This window comes from Elephantulus edwardii, unplaced genomic scaffold (genome assembly GCF_000299155.1).
Source record: "Elephantulus edwardii isolate Elephantulus edwardi_28Jun2011 unplaced genomic scaffold, EleEdw1.0 scaffold00049, whole genome shotgun sequence".
Classification (NCBI taxonomy): Eukaryota; Metazoa; Chordata; class Mammalia; order Macroscelidea; family Macroscelididae; genus Elephantulus; species Elephantulus edwardii.
The window spans coordinates 14,631,000-14,650,790 of NW_006399799.1; positions in this window are offsets into that span (position 1 = coordinate 14,631,000).

Genomic DNA, 19,791 nt, shown 5'->3' on the forward strand with positions numbered 1-19,791 from the left:
CTGATTATGATGCTTTGGATGTTGCCAACAAAATTGGGATCATCTAAACTGAGTCCAGCGGGCTAATTCTAAATGAAATAAATTTTTCTCACCATAAAAAAAAAAAAAAAATCTTCTATTTCCTCTTCCTTGGCTCTGGTTGTTGGTGCATACATCTGAATGATAGTGGTATTCACTGGACTTCCTTGTATGCGTATGCATATTATCCTGTCACTGACAATATTGTACTTCAAGATGGATCTAGAAATGACTTTCTTAACTATGAAAGCAACTCCATTTTTTCTCACATTTTCATCTCTAGAATAATATATCATATGATCATCTGAGTAAAAATGCCCCATGTCAGTCCATCTCATCTCCCTAATGCCTAGTATGTCAATATTTATGCATTCTATTTCTTCCTTAACAATGTTTCATTTTCCTACACTCATGGTTCTCACATCCCATGTCCCAATCACTAGTGTCTGCCTACAAGTGTTCCTCTTCCTTTTTATTTCCATACTTGAAAGCTCAACCTCAGTTGCCCTTTCTGTTATTCTACATGTGTTCTCTTGTACACAGGGTTTTCAGAGGCCTGCTATTTCAAAAGTGGATGCCAATCCTTCAGCGCTTGCTATAGTTGTCCTTTATTTTTGTGTACTTCTTGGTTTCTTTTCTTGGTCACACTATACTGACTTCCTCCAATTTGGTGTGTAGTCTTTTTCTTTACCAGAATTAATTCCTTTTTATTTCAGTGAAAGTTTATAAATCATATTGGTCTTCATGCACATTCATACACATTTTGTTCTATAATATTAATTATAATGTATTCATGTCATTAATTACACTGCCTCATTACGCCTTTACTTCATACTGTCTTTCCCTTCGCCAAATTTACCTATTAGTTTCTGCTTCCTTCTGTTGTCTATTATCTAGTTAGCATTACTCTCACCTCTCTTACCCATCTCTGGCAACCAAAAGAAAGTGTATCTTTTCTACGTGTAAATTCATTAATTTAATTTAGTTTCTCTAACAATGATCCTTATGTCTTTATGTGTGTGTAAACATTTTTTGTTTCATATATTTGTCCTTTAGTGTTTGACACATTTCCTAAGGTATAGTAATCCAATCACTATCTGTCTGTCAGCTTGCCCTACTCTAATGACTTGCATGTGACTGTGATGCTGGAAGTTTTGCTATTGATGTTTCAAATACCAGAAGAGCTAGCAAGCATGGGTAGGTTAAGTAAAGCTTACAGACTAAGACAGACTAAGAAGCAGGACTGGCCAACTACTTCTGAACTAACAGGCTTTCCAAAGCCCTTTTGATAACAGCAGAACATTGTTCGATACAATACCAGAAGCTGAAGCCCTCAGGTTGGAAGGCACTCAAAATGCAACTGAGGAAGAACTGCCTTCTCAAAGGAGAACAAGAATAAAGTAAAAGCTTCACTTATGAAAGACCTTTACTTGCTGATGTGGCAAGACTCAAAATGAGGAGAAATACCTACAAAGATCCACTAATAATTGGAACATGTAATATACAAAGTATGAATCTAGGAAAATTAGAAGCTGTCAAAATTAAACTGAACACAAAGATCAACATCCTAGACATTAATGATCTGAGATGGACTGGTCATGGCCATTTTTTATCAGATAATTATATAATCTACTGCGCTGAGACTAATTACAGAGGAATGGTGTTTCATTAATCTTCAAGAACTATAAAGTGCAATACTATCAGTGCTAGGATAATATCCATACATACACAAGGAAGTTCTGTTATATAACTACTACTCAAATATACACATCAATCACTGAAGCCAAAGATGAAGTAGTGGAGGTTTTCTAGTGACTCTGCAGTCTAGAATCAATTGAACATACAATCAAGATGCATCAATAATATTTGGTGACTAGAATGCAAAACTTGGAACCAAAGGACTAGTAGTTGGAATATATGGCCTTGCTTATAAAACGAACTCGAGATCACATGACAGAATTTGTACAACCAGTGATATATTCATCTTTTTAAAAAATATAAACGGTAACTATATACAAGGACCTCACCAGATGGAACACATATGAACCAGATCGACTACATCTATAGAAAGAGACAGTGGAGAAGCTCAGTATTGGCAGTCAAAACCAAGCCAAAGGTGACTGTGGAATAGACCATAAGTTACTCATACGCAAGTTCAAAATGAAAACTAAAACAGGTAAGTGAGATCTAAAACATGATCTTGAATTTATCCCACTTGTTCAAATCTTTCACCTATTTATCACCATCCTTCCATTTTTTATTATTTACTTGGGATTTCTTAATCCAAAGGATAGCCAGGTGTGGACCAGCTGTAGTTTCTATAGAGCAATATATTCCTGCACTCCATCATCCAGGTACTCTGTCTTTGAATCTTCCTGACTGCAAAACATGAAGAAGGCTTAGGATTTCTTAACCTAAAGAGGCCATGATTTCAGGAGAACAATAGTCACGCCGCTTTGAGCCTGTGGCCCTTGGGTCAAAAGTGGAGCATCAATAAAGAGGTCCTTCACAAAGTATCACACTCCCCTGGGACATTAAACACTTATACCAACCTAATTTCTATGAAGAAAAGATTCACATAATGTCAAGAAAGTGGCAAGCTGCTCAAACATCATGAAAAAAACAAAATAACCCTTTATCTAAAAAATTAGACCCAATGAATACATCAGACACAGAGAAGCAGAAGAAATATGCTGATGTGGAGTTATCTGAACAGTTACTGAAGAAGATTCAAATGATGGAAGAAGCAATGGAAGAGATAAAGTGAATACTCCATAGACAAGGAACCAGAAGAAATATATGGATGCAGAGCAACTTGAACAACTACAGAAAAAAAATGCAAAAGATGGAAGAAAAATTTAAACTATAAATAAAGAAGTGCAAGAACTTTAAAAATAAGCACAAGACAGAGAGGGTACAGCCAATATCGTACTGGAAAGAACAAAGGGAAAAATTAAAATGTAATCTAAAATATTAAGACTGAAATGGCAGAAGTATACAACATGCTGGAAGGACAAAAAAAAAGGAGAACAGAAGAAAAAGAACAGAGAAGCAGAGAGCTGGAAGACAAGAGCTTCAATGGAAAAATGCTAAAAAAAAATCAAAGATGAGACATGAAAAGGAAGAAAACATTAGAATTATATGGGATGACATCAAAAGGAACAACATACATATAACTAGAATTTCAAAACACAAAAAGGACAGGGAAGTCACACAGAAAATTGTGGAAGAGGTACTAGAAGAAAACTTCCCAGGTATTATTAAGAACGGAGAAATCCACATCCAAGAAGCTCAGCAAACACCAAACAGACTGGATCCCCCCAGCCCCCCCAAAATCAAGACATATCTTAGTCAAATTCTTCAAATTAAATAAGGATAGACTACTAAAAACAGGGTAGTAAAAACAAAGAGTCACCTAGAAGGAGGAAGCAATTAGATTAAGTTCTGATTTCTCAGCAGAAACCATGTGAGCTAGAAGACAATGGGATAACATAAACAGAAAGTTGAAAGAAAACAATTGCCAGCCAAGGACCCAGCAAAGCTGTCCATCAAATGTGGAGAAGTCAGACACTTAGCAGAAAAAAGAAACTTAAGAAATTTGTGAAAACAAGAACAAAACTCCAAGAAAGTGTAAGGGAAGTCCTTCACACAGAGACACCAAAGGAAAATGGATGGACCATAAAAACCAGAAACAACAGAAAAACAAATACAGCAAAATGGCAATGATAAAACCTAGTCTGCCAATAATTACATTTTATGTGAATGGACTAAATAAGCTAATTAAGAGAAAAAGAGTAGCAGAATGGATAAAGAAATAAAAGCCCATCAATATACTGCCTACAAGAGACACACCCAAGAAATGAAGAGAAAGACAGACTCAAAATCTAAGGCTGGGGAAAAATATATCAAGCAAAATGGCATCCACAGAAAAGCTGGAATAGCAATACAAATCTCTGATAAAACAGACTTCAGGATGAAATCTATCACAAAAGATAAAGAAGGGCACTATGTAATGACTAAAGGTAAATAGATAAAGAACACATAACCTTGACCAACATTTATTAAATTAATGGCCTTCAAAATACATAAAACAACAGTTACCAGAATTGAAGAAAGAAATAATACCACAGCAGTGATAGATTTTAACACACCACTCTCATCAAAGGATAGGTCAACTCAAAAGAATCTTAACAGACATCAAAAGCTTACAAAGCCACTCATGTGGAAGCTAAATAACTCTCTGCTAGAATGCGACTGGGTTTTAGAATAAAAAATGAAATTTAAAAGTTCCTTGAAACAATGAAAATGAAACATATCATAATCTCTGGGATGCAGCTAATAAGGCAGTCCTCTGGGGGCAGTTCACAGCAATACACTCATACATTAAAAGGAGAGAAAGAAGACAAAAAAAAAAAAAAAGAAAGAAAAACTATTTCATTGTTATGCAATCCCTCCCCTCAAGTCCAGTCCACTATTCAGCCTTCAGTCTGGACTTCTGTAATGACAAGAATACCCATTCATACACCCCTTTTAAACAGTCTCTCCCTCATCAGTTTCAACGCAATATACGTCATTCTCCCCCCCTTCTGTCTTCCCTCAGCCCTAATGTCAGTCCTGTTTTACAACAGTGGCCCTATGCAACATTTGTCCTTTGTGACTGAGATATTTCACTCAACATAATAACCTCCAGGGTCATCCATTTTGCATAATATTTCACGAGTTCCTTGTTTTTCAATGCTGCATAGTACTCCATTGTGTGAATATATTAGAGCTTCTCTATCCATTCATTTGTTGATGGGTACTTGGGTTGTTTCCAGCTCTTTGCTATTGCAAACAAAGCCACACTACACATGGGTGTGTACATATCTGCTTGGGTGGCAGTTATGGTTTCCGTAGGGTAAATTCCCAGTAGTGGAATTGCTGGGTCAAATGGTATTTCTATTTTCAACTTTTTGAGAAAGCACCATACAGCCTTCCATAGTGGTTGCACCATTTTACACTCCCAGGAACAGTGACTAAGGGTTCCAGTTTCTCCAAACAGTAAGTTTTGACATTGAATAATGTTTAATACTTCCAATTTTATTATTTTTCAGGTTTTTCTTGGCAATCCTAGTTCTTTTTTCTTTGCATAAAAAAATTAATAAACATTTTATTGATATTTATATAAAAATCTTGCTACCATTTTCATTTGTACTGCAATAAATCTGCTAATAAAATTTGGAAAAATTGACAGAAATGCTGCATCTTTCAAATCACGAAATTTATTTCAGTCTTCTTTGACGTCTTTAAACAAGATTTTCTAGCTTTCAAGATACATATTCTGCACATTATTTTTAGATTTATATCATTTGTGTGTGTGCACATGCTATAATAAAGAATGCTGTTTCTCAACTTCAAATTCCAGCTATTCATTATCGATGTATATAATAACAATTTTATCTCTTACAGCTTTGCTAAACACACTTATTTAGTCTGGAAAGTTGTATAGACTTTCTGAGTTTTTCCATCTAAACAATCATGTTACGTGTGAATGAAACCTATGTTATTTCTGACTTTCCAATGTTCGCCCCGCCTCGCCCCGCCCCGCCTTTCCCTTATTCTATCAAGGGCATTCCAATATGATGCTGAATATGTTTGGTGAAAGAGGACATCCTTGCTGTCTTCTTGATCTTAAGGGGGAAGCACTTAATATCTCATCATTAAGTATATTATTACATGTAGGGTGTTTTTTTTTTTACATTTGCTTCATGAGGTTAAAGAAATTATCTTCTATTACTTGTTTTCAGAGCTTTTTGTTGTTGTTATGTACCATCAAGTTGGAGCTGACTAATAGCTGAGCTCCAGAAGGTTTTCAGAGACAGCGGCCTAGCTGCAAGAAGCTGCAGTGCAATACCCAAAGCACGCAGTTCAAGGTCACCACCTGCTCCATGGGAGAAGGAAGGTAATCTCCTTCCATGCAATTAACTGCCTCTGAAAACCTGCCAGAGGGTCAGCTACGGGTGGGTTCAGACTCAATGGTACACAACAACAAATGACACAGGAGGAGATTGCCCGTATTTTTCCTGGGGAGAAGCTGGTAGATTTGAAATCTCCGTCATTGGGTTCACAGCATAATTTCTTACCACTAGGTCATCAAAGACAGTTTCCTTCAGAGCTTTTACGTCATGTGTTTTTTTTTTTCTGAACCTATGCAAAGTATCAAATGACTCTTCTTCCTCAGTCTGTTAATACAGTCAATCACATTTTCAAATGCTGACTTAGCCTTGTATTCCAGGGATGAACCAGATTTAGTGGTGATAAAATGTACATAAGCAAACAGAAGAAAGGAAATAGCAAAAATAATAACAAAATCAAGTTTTAGAAACAAAAAAGAAAAGCCAAATCCATCCAAAGCCGACTTTTTGAAAAAATAAATCAACCGAATTAATAAACTTCTAGCCACACTAAGATATGAAATCTGTGTTTGTATGTGTGTTTTGTTCATATTCTTGTTATTAATGTGGAATCAACTCTGATTTATAATGACTATGGATTAACACAGTGACTGTATCCTCAAGTATATCAGGCAAAATGAGGGTGTCACAGGATAGGGCAAGGCTCAGATCCACTGTCCATAGGGTTATCATAAGTCATAGTCAACTCAACAGCACCCAACAAGAACGAATAACACTGTTGATATGTTTGACTCTTATCACAGTAGCTACTGTGTCAACCCATTTCATGGATAATTTTCCTCATTTTCACTGACCCACTCCATGTCCTTATCCAGTGACGGATTATTCATTGCCCAAAGTAAGCAAGCTCAAGTCTTGCCAACATCACTTCTATGGCACACTGTGGTTTTACTTCTGAGATTGATCTAATCATTCTTTGTGGCAGTCCACAATATCTTCAATATTCTTTACCAACACAATCGCAGTGAACCCATCTCCTTATTTCATTATCCAGAATAGTGTGTATTTGGGTTTATTATTCTGCTCAAATCTAAGTTTTACTCACTAATATTTCATTGAAGATTTTTGCATCTATGAGCAAATGAATACGGGCCTATAGTTTTTTGTTTTCCTTGTAATGTTTTTCCTGGTCTGAGTATTAGGGAAATGCTGGATTCATAAAATAAGTTGAGAAATACTTTTTTTACTCTTTTGTTTACTTGAAAATATTGCATAGAATTTGTTTATTATTATTTCTTCCTTAAATTTTTATAGAATTTTCCACTGATCCCATCTATGTTGTTATGTTCCTGATGGCCCTGTCCTGGACCATCCTCACAATCTCTGACGTGTTCGAGCCGAGTGTTAAAGTCACTGCCAATTCATCTTGTTGAGGCTCTTCTCCTTCTCTGATCCTTTGCCTTTCCCAGCATGATACCATTTTTCCAAAGGCTGGCCCCTCCTGACAATATGCCCAAAATATGTGAGACCAAGTAACCATCGTTGCTGCTAAGAAGCACATTGGTAGCACTTCTTCCAAAGCAGATTTGTTTGTTCTTTTAACAGTTCATGGTATGTTCAGACTGTTCTCTAACACTACAACCAAAGGCATTGATTCTTCTACTGGCATTTTTACTCACTGTTCAACTTGCACATGCATAGGAAGTAACCTATGAAAAGACCATAGCTTGAATTTGGTGCACCTTAGTCTTTAAACTAAGATCCATTCTCATCAGCACTTTGAAAAGGTCCTTGATAGCATATTTTCCTAACACACTACATTTTTTAAATTTCTTGACTGATGCTTCCGCAGATGCTGACAGTGGATCCAACTGAATTGAAATTGTAGAGAACTACAATCTTTTCTCCATCTATCACCATGTTGTCTAGTGGTCCAGTGGTGCTGGTGAAGAATACTAAATATCCCTTGGAACCAAAAGACCACACAAATCTGTCTTGGAGAGAGTACAACCAGGGTGGTTCTTAGATCCAAAATTATGCCAAATAAGGATTTGTGTGACTATTTCCCTTCTGTAATTTACAATTTTAGAAAAGGTTCATCATTGTATAAGAACACAAAAGCATCAGAAATGCCTTATTGGCTAAGATCAATTTTCTAACCAGAAGGATATTCAATCTCTGAATGGCAACAATGATGTTTGTTAGAATAACATGACAATTGATCTTTGTAAAGAGGCCATACTGTCCTCTCTCTCTTTCGTTCCTTCTCCCTGTACCTCTATCTTTCTGTCACCCCACTCTTTGCATACAAATAACCCCAAAAACCTTTATTGTTGTTAAGTCACAACTATTTTAGTAATTTATTTATAGTAATCTTGAATGTTTTGCCACAGTTACCTTACAGAGTAAAGAGTCCTATGGGATAGCTAGGGAATTCTGATGATCTAAGTGGTTAGAAGTTGAGCTACAATAACAAAGGCACTTGTTTTGAATTCACCAGCTTTCTTCAGGAAAAAGATGGGCAATCTCCTTCTGTGCAATTTATTGCCTCTGAGGGTCAGCTACAATTCAGTCCCAACTCAACAGCACACAACAACAATAGCATAAATACCTAGTGTTTCTAGCAGAAAAGGGGTAATGTAAAATCATTCTAAGGTTATCTTTGACATATGTGGCATAACCATCACAGGAAATGAATTTTAAAAAATAAGTGATACAAAGAGCCTCTATAGCAAGAAGAGGCAAGTCACACTCAAGTATATTTTACCTAACATAAAGAAGCCTGTATAAAATATGATAGTATATTATACAGGAAAAAATGGTAACAATCACCAGCAAAATAGGCAAGAAGAGTGTGTCTAAGAGCAAAAAAAAGTAATCAGCTGGGTAAATTCAACTCAAGTGTAAAGCGTCTTGCAGAACCCCAGAGACCCTCCCAGAATATCTGAACTACAGAGATAAATAATAACCAGTGCACATAACTAGAACATTTAATTGTGCTATTGCGAAACCTGTACTTGGATCAAGAGGCAGTAGTCAGAACAGAGCAGGGTAACACTGCATGGTTCAAAATTGGGAAGGGTGTACGCCAGGGATGCATCCTGTCTCCATACCTTTTCAACATGTATGCAGAGCAGATTATCCGAGAAGCTGGACTCTATGAGGAGAATTGTGGCATCAGGATTGGTGGAAGATCTATTAACAATCTGCGTTATGCAGATGACACAACCCTGCTTGCTGAAACTGAGGAGGATCTCATGAACTTGCTGTGAAGGGTCAAGGACTGCAGCCTTCAGTATGGACTGAGGCTCAAAGTCAAGAAGACAAAGATTCTCACCACTGGACCAATTGGCAGCATCAGGATGGATGGCGAAGAGATTTAGATTGTTCACAGCTTCAGTTTGCTCGGCTCCACAGTCAACACTCTTAGCACCAGCAGTCAGGAAATCAAAAAGCGTATCGCGATGGGAAAGTCTGCTATTAGGGACCTCTTTAAAGTACTCAGGAACAACAGTGTCTCTCTGGAGACTAAGGTGCGCCTGATACAGGCCATGGTATTTGCAATCTCTTGTTATGCCTCAAAGAGTTGGACAATGACTAGGGAGGACAGAAGGAGAGTGGATGCTTTTGAGCTGTGGTGCTGGAGAAGAGTACTGAATGTACCATGGACTGCCAGGAAAACAAACAGATTCATCTTGGAGAGGATTAAGCCAGGCTGCTTCTTGGAGGCAAGGATTCTGGGGCTTCGTCTGACATATTTTGGACATGTTGCCAGGAGGGACGGGTCCTTGGAGAGGGACATCATGTTTGGGAGGGTGGAGGGACAGTGCAGGAGGGGAGGGCCCTGTAGGACATGGATTGATTCGGTGACTGGGGTAATCGGGATGGGTGTGTCAGAGGCAGTGCGGTTGGCGCAGGATAGAGCAGGGTTTAGGGCTGTTGTGCATAGGGTCGCTATGAGTTGAAAACAACTCGACGGCACATAACAACAACAACAGTGCACATAACCATTTACAAGTCAAAATATAAATGGAAAATGGATATATTTAGATAATCTAATAGGGGAAATGGCCAGAGGATACTGATGAGGATTCTGACACCTAGTTAAGAAGGTGGTGAAAACACATAAAACATTAGAATAATGTTTTTACTGAAAGTGAATAAATGTTAAACATTTTGATGCTTATAGAGTAAGCTTCAGTTTTTAAAATACTAACTTTTCATTTCTTGAGGCTACACAAATTACTGAACTTAGAGGCTTTTATCAAATAGTCCTATTATTTCAAGATGTTAGTTTAATGTCTAGGTTAGTCTTATAAATGTTCCATTGACCTTAAGTATTAGATTCAGTCACCATATGTTCCAAAGCCAGGACTCCTCTGAAGGTGCCTGGAATGCTATTAATGATTACACAGTAATAATAGACGAAAGCCAAGAATGTCAGAGGCAAATCAAGCCACACAGTGCCCCCCCACCCCCAGTATTAGATCATTCCTCACTTGATCATGACTTGTTGAGAGCAAAGAAACCTAATTTTATCTTGTTCTTTAAAAGTAAAAATAAAACAGCACATCCACATAACAAGAAACTAAAAATTGCAGTATATAAAACAGATAATAAGCGTTGGCCCCATTACAACCCCTAGAATCTCACTTCTGAGAGATAACCTCCATGAACATTCTATCCCCCAGTTCTCTTCCATATGGGAGGATAGACTCACCAAGCCATTACTGAAGGCTCAGTAGATGGATACTGAGTGGCCGAAAGTAACAAATGTCCAAGGAGAGGTCAGTACTTAGATAAGAACATCATGCTTGGAAAGGTGGAAGGTCAGTGAAGGAGAGGAAGACTTCAACCAGGTGGATTGACACAGTGACTGGTAACTGTGGATACAAGTGTATCAGAAATAATGAGGATGGCCACATAGAGCAGGGTTGAGAACCACTGCTCAGAGGGTCGCTGAGTTGTAGTCGACTCAACAGCATGATACCCTTTTTTTACCAAGTTATATTTTTTATTGATATTTTAATGAAAGTTTACAGAAAACTTGGATTTCCATTCATTCGATGTTGCACATTATAGTACCCTTTCATCTCCCCTGCCCAGTTTGCTTTTCTCTTTAGAAAGATTCTTTCATTTTTAAACAATTTCCTCTTTCCTCCCACCCCCTAGTCCACTTTGCTATATACCTCTTATTCGGGACTGTTATTGCTGTTGTTGATTGTCATCAATTCGAGCACAACTCATAGCGACCCTGTGAACAAAAGGCCTGAGGCCTTTCTATAACGATTGACGTTTGCCAAAGTTCATAGAGTTTCCAGAAGCATGTTGTTTAGGAAGTAGATGAAAATAATACCAAATCATACATTTCTTTTAGACAGTTTTTTCCCTCATCTATTTCAATGCAATGTTCATTATTTATCCCCTTTTCAGTTTCTTCCCAACCCCCATGTCAGTCCTGTTTTATAACAGTAGCATTAAAAGCATGAGAATTCACAATAACACCATTCACAGAGTTTGAGAGGAACAGACACTTGACTACAGAAGACATTCAGATGGCTAACAAACACATGAAGAAATGTTCCAAATTCCTAGCTGTAAGAGAGATGCAAATCAAAACAACTATGAGATATCATCTCACCTCAGTAATAGCAAAATTCAACAGAATAGCAAACAACGAAAGCTAGCAAGGTTGTGGAGAAACTGGAACACTTATTCACTTTTGGTGGGAGTGTAAAATTGTGTAACTACTCTGAAAGGCTGTATGGCACTTTCTCAAAAACTTTTTAGGTGATGCAAATGGGAAACACAATTGGCTTCTACCCAAAAATCTGGAAGGTCAGAGGCTCAAGTGTTCTCAGAGCTGTCTTAGAAGAAAGGTTTTATTCTATTTCTGAAAACATAGTCACTAAAACCTGTTAGTGAGCTCTGGTGGCCTAGTGATAAACAGTTGTGCTACCAACCCAAAGACAAACAGTTTAAATCCACCAAGTGAGAAGGAAAACCCTGTGTATAGTAGAACACACTCAGAATAGACTAAAAGATATGGCAACTATGGCAGAGCCCTCAAATTTGAAAACACAAAGGAAGGGGAACAGTTGTAAGCAGAAACTAATGATTGCAATGTAGAATATGAGCCACATGAATGTAGAAAAACTCAACATTGTTACGAACTAAATGAAACACATAAATATTGACATATTAGGTATTAGCAAATGAGATGGATTAGCATGGGACATTTTGAATGAAACTTCGACACCAGAGATGAAAAGATGAGGAAACACTGGGTCACTTTCATAGTAAAAAAGGCCATTTCTAGGTCCATCTTGAAATACAATGTTGTGAGTGACAAGACAGTATCCATATGCATACAAGGAAGACCTGTTAATACCACAATCATTCAAATTTATGCACCAACAACCAGAGCCAAAGAGGAGGAAATAGATGATTTCTGCCAACTGTTGCAAATCGATCAGAAATTGATCAAACAGGAAACCAATATACATTAATAATAATGGTGACTGGAATGCAGAAGTTGGGAACCAGGAAGAAGGATCAGTAGTTGGAAAATATGGACTTGGTGACAGAAATGAAGCTGGAGCTAGAATGACAGAATTTTGTACAATCAATAATTTATTCATAGCAAATATTGGTGTGCACAGGAATCAGGTCGATTACATCTGTGGAAGGAATCATTGGAAAAGTTCAATATCAGCAGTGAAAACTAGGCCAGGTTCTGACTGTGGATCAGACCATCAACTACTCATATGCAAGTTCAAATTAAAGCTAAAAAAGGTTAAATTATATCCACAGGAATAAAAATGTGATCTTGAATCTATGCCCCCTGAATTAAAAAATCGTCTCAGGAACAGGTTTGAGGCTTTGAACATTAAATGAATGAAGACCAGATGAGCTGTGGGAAGATATAAAAAATATTATCCATGAAGAATTTCAAAGATCATTCATTACAAAGTAGGAAGAAGAAAAATACCAAAATGGATGTCAGAAGAGAATCTGAATATTGTTCTAGAGCGCCGAGAAGAAGGAGAGGAGTAAACGAGGGGGTGGGGGGAGAAAGGTGCAACAATGAATGAACAGAATTCCAAAATCTCTGTAGATGTTCATTGAAATGAAAAATAAATAAATTAATTAATAAAAGAAAAGAAGTTAAGAAGCTGAATAGAACATTTCAAAGGGCAGATCAGGAAGATAAGGCAAAGTATTCCAATTAAATGTGGAAAGAGCTGGAGTCAGAAAATCAAAAGGGCCTAACTCACTCAGCATTTCGTAAGCTAAGGAACTAACTAATAAATTCACGCTGTGAGTTGCAATGTTTTAGGGTGTTATAGGCAGAATATTGAATGATTCAAGGAGCATTAAAAGAAGATGAAAGGAGTATACAGAGTCACTGTGCCAAAAAGAATTAGCTGACATAGAAGAATTTCAAGAAATAACATATGATCAAGAGGCAATGGTGATGAAGGAGGAAGTTCAAGCTACTTTGAAGAAATAGACAAAAAAAATAATGGCCCAGGAATTGATGGAATACCAATTGGCATATTTTGACAAACAGATGCTGTCTTGGACATGCTCACCAGATTATGCCAAGAAATCTGGAGGACAACCACCTGGACAACTGACTGGAAGAGATTCATATGTGTTCCCATTCTAAAAAAAGGTGACCCAACAGAGTTTGGAAATTATAAAACAATTATCATTAATATCGCACACTAGCAAAATCCTGCTGAAGACTATCCAGAAACAACTGGAAAAGTACAATGACAGAGAATTACCAGAAATACAAGCTGGTTTAGAAGAGGCCTTGGCACTAGAGACATTTATTGTTAACGTCAGATGGATCTTAGCAGAAAGCAAAGAGTACAAGAGAAATGTCTATCTGTGTTCCATTTACTATCCAAAGGCTTTTGACTTTGTGGATCACAGTGAACTGTGGCTAATCTTAGGGAGAATGGGAATCCCAGAACACTTGATTGTCCTTATGCAAAATCTATACTTGGACCAGGAAGCAGTCCTCAGAACAGAGCAAGGAAACACTGCATGGTTCAAAATCAGGAAAGAAGTGTGTCAGGGACACATCCTGTCTCCATACCTTTTCAATTGATATGCAGAACAGATCATTTTGTATTGCAGACTGATAAGACAGATGACCAAGAATTAGAGAGAACAGAGAGCATAAAAAACGGGGCCAGCAGTTCTCGACTGAAGACCCCCAATCTGAGGGTCCCTGTATCTTTATTGAAAATTATCTGGAAGCAAATCACAAAGACAATTCAATGCAAATGAAGCCAAGCTCTTTCTATTGAAAACCTTCCCCTTGACTCAGGAGAGAGGTGTGAGCAAATGCAAGAATCTGGTAAACCCTTAAGGATTGCCATAGTGCTTCAAGATGAACTCTATCCTGAAATAGCATTCAGTTTATTACAAATATTTAGTATTGACTTCCCATAATTTTGGAAGCTGAGCTTTATGAGGAGGAATATGACAACCTACATTATGTAGATGACACAACCTTGCTTGCTGAAAATGAGAAGGACCTGAAGCACATGCTGCAAGAGGTCAAGGATTGTAGTCTTCAAAATGGATTAAAGCTCATCATCAAGAAGACAAAGATTCTCACCACTGTGCCAATTGGCAGCACCATGATGGGTGGAGAAGAGACTGAGGTTGTTAACATAAATTACAGCTTGCTTGGCTCCACAATCAACACTCTTTTTTTAATCGATTTTAATGAACATTTATAGAAATTTTGGATTTCCATTGATTCATTGTTGCATTTTTCTCCCTTCCCACCCCTCCCCCCCCCAGTTCGCCCCTCTCTCCGAAAAATAAAAGAAAAATTCCTTCATTGGTATACAATCCCCCACCTCACCCTCAGTACACTCCACTATGCAACCTTCACTCTGGACTCCCATCATCGCCATAATAACCAATCATATATCGCTTTTAAACTGTTCTCTCCCTCATCTGTTTCAATGCAGTATACATCATTTATCCAATTTTTCACAGTCTCACTCCAACCCTGACGTCAAGACTCTTAACACCAGCAGTCAGGAAATCAATTGCACTGAGAAAATCTGCTGTCAGGGACCTCTCCAGAATAGAGAAATGCAGCACTTAACAACAACAACATGAGAGAAGGATGGGCAACCTCCTCCCATGTGATTACTGCCTCTGAAAACCCACTAGAGGGTCAGCTATGAGATGGTTCTGACTCAGTGGTCCAATAGCAACAATAAACCTTCTGGAACAGGGTTCCACTCTGACACACATGGGGTTGCTATGAATTGGAATAAACTCTATAGCAACTAGTACTCATGTCGCTTTAGTTTTTTAATGTGCCTAGTAGAATATACTTGGGAGAAAGACGAGCAATCCCTTCCTATGCAATTTAAAGCTTTATAAACTCAGTGACGGGTCAGCTATTATTCAGTTCAGGCTTGAGGACGATAAATAAGAAGAATAAAGTGTAGGTAAAAGGTCTGGAAAGCAATTCTAAAAAATCAGCTGATGATAGCCCCTTCGATCACAACAGATGGGGCAGAACTGAGAAATGCCTCATTCCACAATCAGCTCTTTGGGGGACTGGGTTATCTGATTTCTTAAAGATTTCACCCTAGAAAAATCTATGGGGCTCTATTATGCCATATAAAACTGCATTGAATTGAAATCAATGCAATGGCACATGACAACAGCAAAACCATACTATACATTAAGAATACTATTCTTTTTGTTGAGCGACAAACAACAAGCATTTGTCAAGACTAGTACCTAAAAAATCATCATAAAGTATTCCATATGTAGATAACTTCTTTTTTTTATCGTTATATGTCCAGACTGTCACGAGCTTTCTTTCCGCACCTCCATTGTACAAGATGTCTTCTTTCTTAGCTTTCTTCACATACTTAACTCTGCCTAGAGCAATCTTTCTTCTCTTTTTACCTTTATGATTCTGTCTCATTGAGTCACAACTTAAAGGCCACTTCCTCAGTGCTGAGTTCCCAGCCACTCCATTTAAATGAAGTCCTGTTATTGACTCTTCTAATACAACATCTTCTCTACCTGGTATGGACCAAAATATGTGGCTACATAAGGTCTACCTTTCTCCTTTTCACTAGACCTGTATTAGTACAGAAATCTTATCTGTAGGTTTTACCTTCCTCTTTTCATTACCTTACTTACACTGGGTTCTCAATAAAAATGTGAAGGATATCAAGAATGAATGTGTAAGGGTCATAGGAAGAAGGCCAAGAGAAAGCATAATAAAAGGTGAAGAGAACCTGGATAATCCAGTGTAAACAAATTAGGGAAAGAGGACAAATGTCTGGGTTTCTAGATAACTTGGAAAGTATTTTTTTTCTTGTTCATATTCTTGTTATCACATGGGAACTTATCACACTTCTCTTTGCTATATTCAACTTATGTATCTTGAGAAGAGAAGGAAGATTTGTCACACATATATGATGCTGTTGTTACTGTTGTTAGGTGCCTTGGGGTCAAATGCAACTCATAGCAACCCTATGAACAAAAGATATGAACCCTGCACTATACTATGGCATCCTTATCATTCCCAATACTCTAAAGCCATTGCTGCACTCATTGTATCAATTCATCTTTTGAGGGTCTTTCTTTCACTGATCCTCCACATATCCAAGCATGATATCTTTACAATAAACAGCCTCTCCTAACAACATGCCTAACAAAGCATGTGTGACAAAATTTCACCATCCTTGTTTCTAAGGAGAATTCTGGTCGCACTTTCTCCAAGACATACCTGTTTGTTCTTTTGGCAGTCCATGCATCAATTCTTCTTCTGCTATCCTTATTCATTTCTCCGATCTCGGATGCATAGAAGATGGTTAGAAAGACCATGTTCTGAAACAAGCATATCTTAAACGTCATCATTTCTCTTCAAGACATTAGAGAACTCTCTGACAGCAGACTCTTGACTGCTGGTAACAAGGTTTTTGGTTGTGGATAGAGGTAAAGTGAAATAATTCACAATTTCATTCTTCTCTGGTTTTTGGTCCAGTGGTGAGGATTTTTGTTTTGTTGAGGTTGAAACAGAATCCATATTGAAGGCTGTAAGTCCTTGATCCTCTGCAGTAAGCACCTCAAGTCCTCTTTGTTTTCAGCAGGCAAGGTTACGTCATCTGCATAAGGGTTGTTGAAGAGATTTCCTCCAATCTTGATGCCACATTCTTCTTCATTGAATTCAACTTCCTGAATGATTTGCAAAGATATACAATATATTCTATTTGCTGTTGTGCACCATTGAGTTGGAACCAACTCATAGCTAAACCTCCAGCAGATTTTCAAAGGCACTTAATAGCACAGGAGAGACCATCTTTCTCCCATGAAGCAGCTAGTGGATTTGTACTGGATATTTTTGTGTTGGTAGTACAATGCCTTATCACTAAGCCACTAGAGCTTCCTATATAGTAGAATATAGATAAATAAACATAGATCTAGATGGATAGAGATATATAGTTGTTGGGTTTTGTTGCTCTGGACCCACAGCTGACCGTCTGGCAGGTTTTCAGAGGCAGCTAATTGCACGGAAGGAGATTGCCCATCCTCCCATGGAGCAGCTGGTGGCCTTAAACTGTGTACCTTTGTGATTGCACTGCAACTTCTTGCCACTAGGCCACCAGAGCTCCCTAGAGATATATAGTTGTTGTTAAGTGCTGTAGAGTCATAGATGACTCATAGTGACCCTAGGAACAAAAGACCTGAACACTTGTATAACTTTGATCATTTTTCTAAGTTCACAGGGTTTCCAGAGGCAAGCTATTACAGAAGTGGATGCCACTTCTGCTTCCAAGCTTGTTTTAATTGAGGAGTTCCACCAAACACTATCCACCATGGGTAACCATTATCGCATTTGACACATTAGTGTCAGTGTTCAGCATCATAGCAACCATGAGTTACCTCTGTACAGCAAATGAACAGACCAGTGCTATACCACTTAGAAGAATATTTGACCAAAAACAATTAAAACCAGGCCCAAGAGCTTGCAGACCAAAATCACCCACAATTTCCTTGGTAGCATCACTTTATGTCCACTAAGCCAACTCAGCTCTCTCGTTGTTGTTGTTGTTGTTGCTGTTTTTCAGTGTCCTCCAGTCATAGATGACCCATACCGACTCTATGATGACCCTATAGGTGAGATATATAGTTGTTCTTGTTGTGTGCCATCGAATCTCTTGCAACTCATAGTGACCCTAGTTACAAGATCCCTAAACCCTGCTCTGCCCTGTGCCAATCACACCATCTCCGACACACCCACCTCAACTACCCCAATTAGTGAATCAATCCATCTCATAGAGGGTCTTCCCCTCCTGTACTGTCCCTCCTCCCTCCCAAGCATGATGTCCCTGTCCAAGGACCTGTCCCTCCTTGCAACATGCCCAAAGTATGTCAAACAAAGCCTCAGAATCCTTGCCTCCAAGGAGAAGCCTGATTTAACCCTCTCCAGGATGAACCTGTTTGTTTTCTTAGCAGTCCATGGTACCCTCAATACTCTTCTCCAACACCAAAGCTCAAAAGCATGAATTCTCCTTCTGTCCTCCCTAGTAATTGTCCAAGTCTCTGATGCATAACAAGTGATTGCAAAGACCATGGCCTGTATCAGAGTCACCTTAGTCTCCAGAGAGACACCATTGCTCTTCAGTACTTTGGAGAGGTCCCTAACAGCAGACTTTCCCATGGCAATGCAGCTTTTCATTTCCTGGCTTCTGGTGTCAAGAGTTTTGACTGTGGAGCCAGCAAACTAAAGCTGTGAACAATCTCAATCTTTTTGCCATCCATCCTGATGCTGCTAATTGGTCTAGTGGTGAGAATCTTTGTCTTCTTGATATTGAGCCTCAATCCATATTGAAGGCTGCAGTCCTTGACCCTCTGCAGCAAGTGCTTCAGGTCCTCCTCAGTTTCAGCAAGCAGGGTAGTGTCATCTGCATAACACAGATTGTTGACAGATATTCCACCAATCCTGATGCAACACTTCTCCTCATAGAGCCCAGCCTCCCAGATAATTTGTTCTGCATACAAGTTGAAAAGGTCTGGAGATAGAGCACATCCCTGTCATACACCCTTCCCAATTCTGAACCATGCAGTGTTTCCTTGCTCTGTTCTAACAACTATCTCTTGGTCCAAGCATAGGTTTCACATTAGAATGATCAAGTGTTCTGAGATTCCCATTCTTCTCAGAGGAGAAGAGCTCAAGGCAGCACGAAAATCACCAGAAGCTTGGAGGGAGAGAGACAGGAATCTTTACAGGCAGAGAAGCAGGCCAGCACAAAGAGTCCTCAGAAATCCCAGCCCCGCAGGTCAAGGAGAAAGCTCTAGGCAGAGCAGAAATCATTGGGGCCCGAGGGCTGCAACAAAACAGTCTATACAACAGGACACATGACCTTCGCTTGGGAAACATTACCACTAAACTTAAGAAACACTGGTCACAGCACAAGAAATTGTCAGCAGCTGATGTGATTGGAATCACAGAAGCCAGGAAAGCTTCAGATATAAGCTATTAGATCAAGGTCTGGACAATGGGAGATAGGTGTTGAAGGGAGTGGGTAGAAGTGGTGGAGGGTGGAGCAGGGAAATAAGTGGGTCAAGACACTTCTGCCAAGGGCAGGGACAGCATTGAAACTAATGGTTAATTTCACAATTGGAATATATCTTTCACTTTTTCCTGTAAAATGCTTGTCTGTCAGATACTTCTCTAAATCTAAGCATTCAGATTAAGAAAGAATAGGAAGAAGAATGAATTGGCCATCCACTTCTGAAATAGCAGGACTCTGAAAACCCTATGTACAACAGAACACACGTAGACTAACAGATAGGGCAACTGAGATGGAGC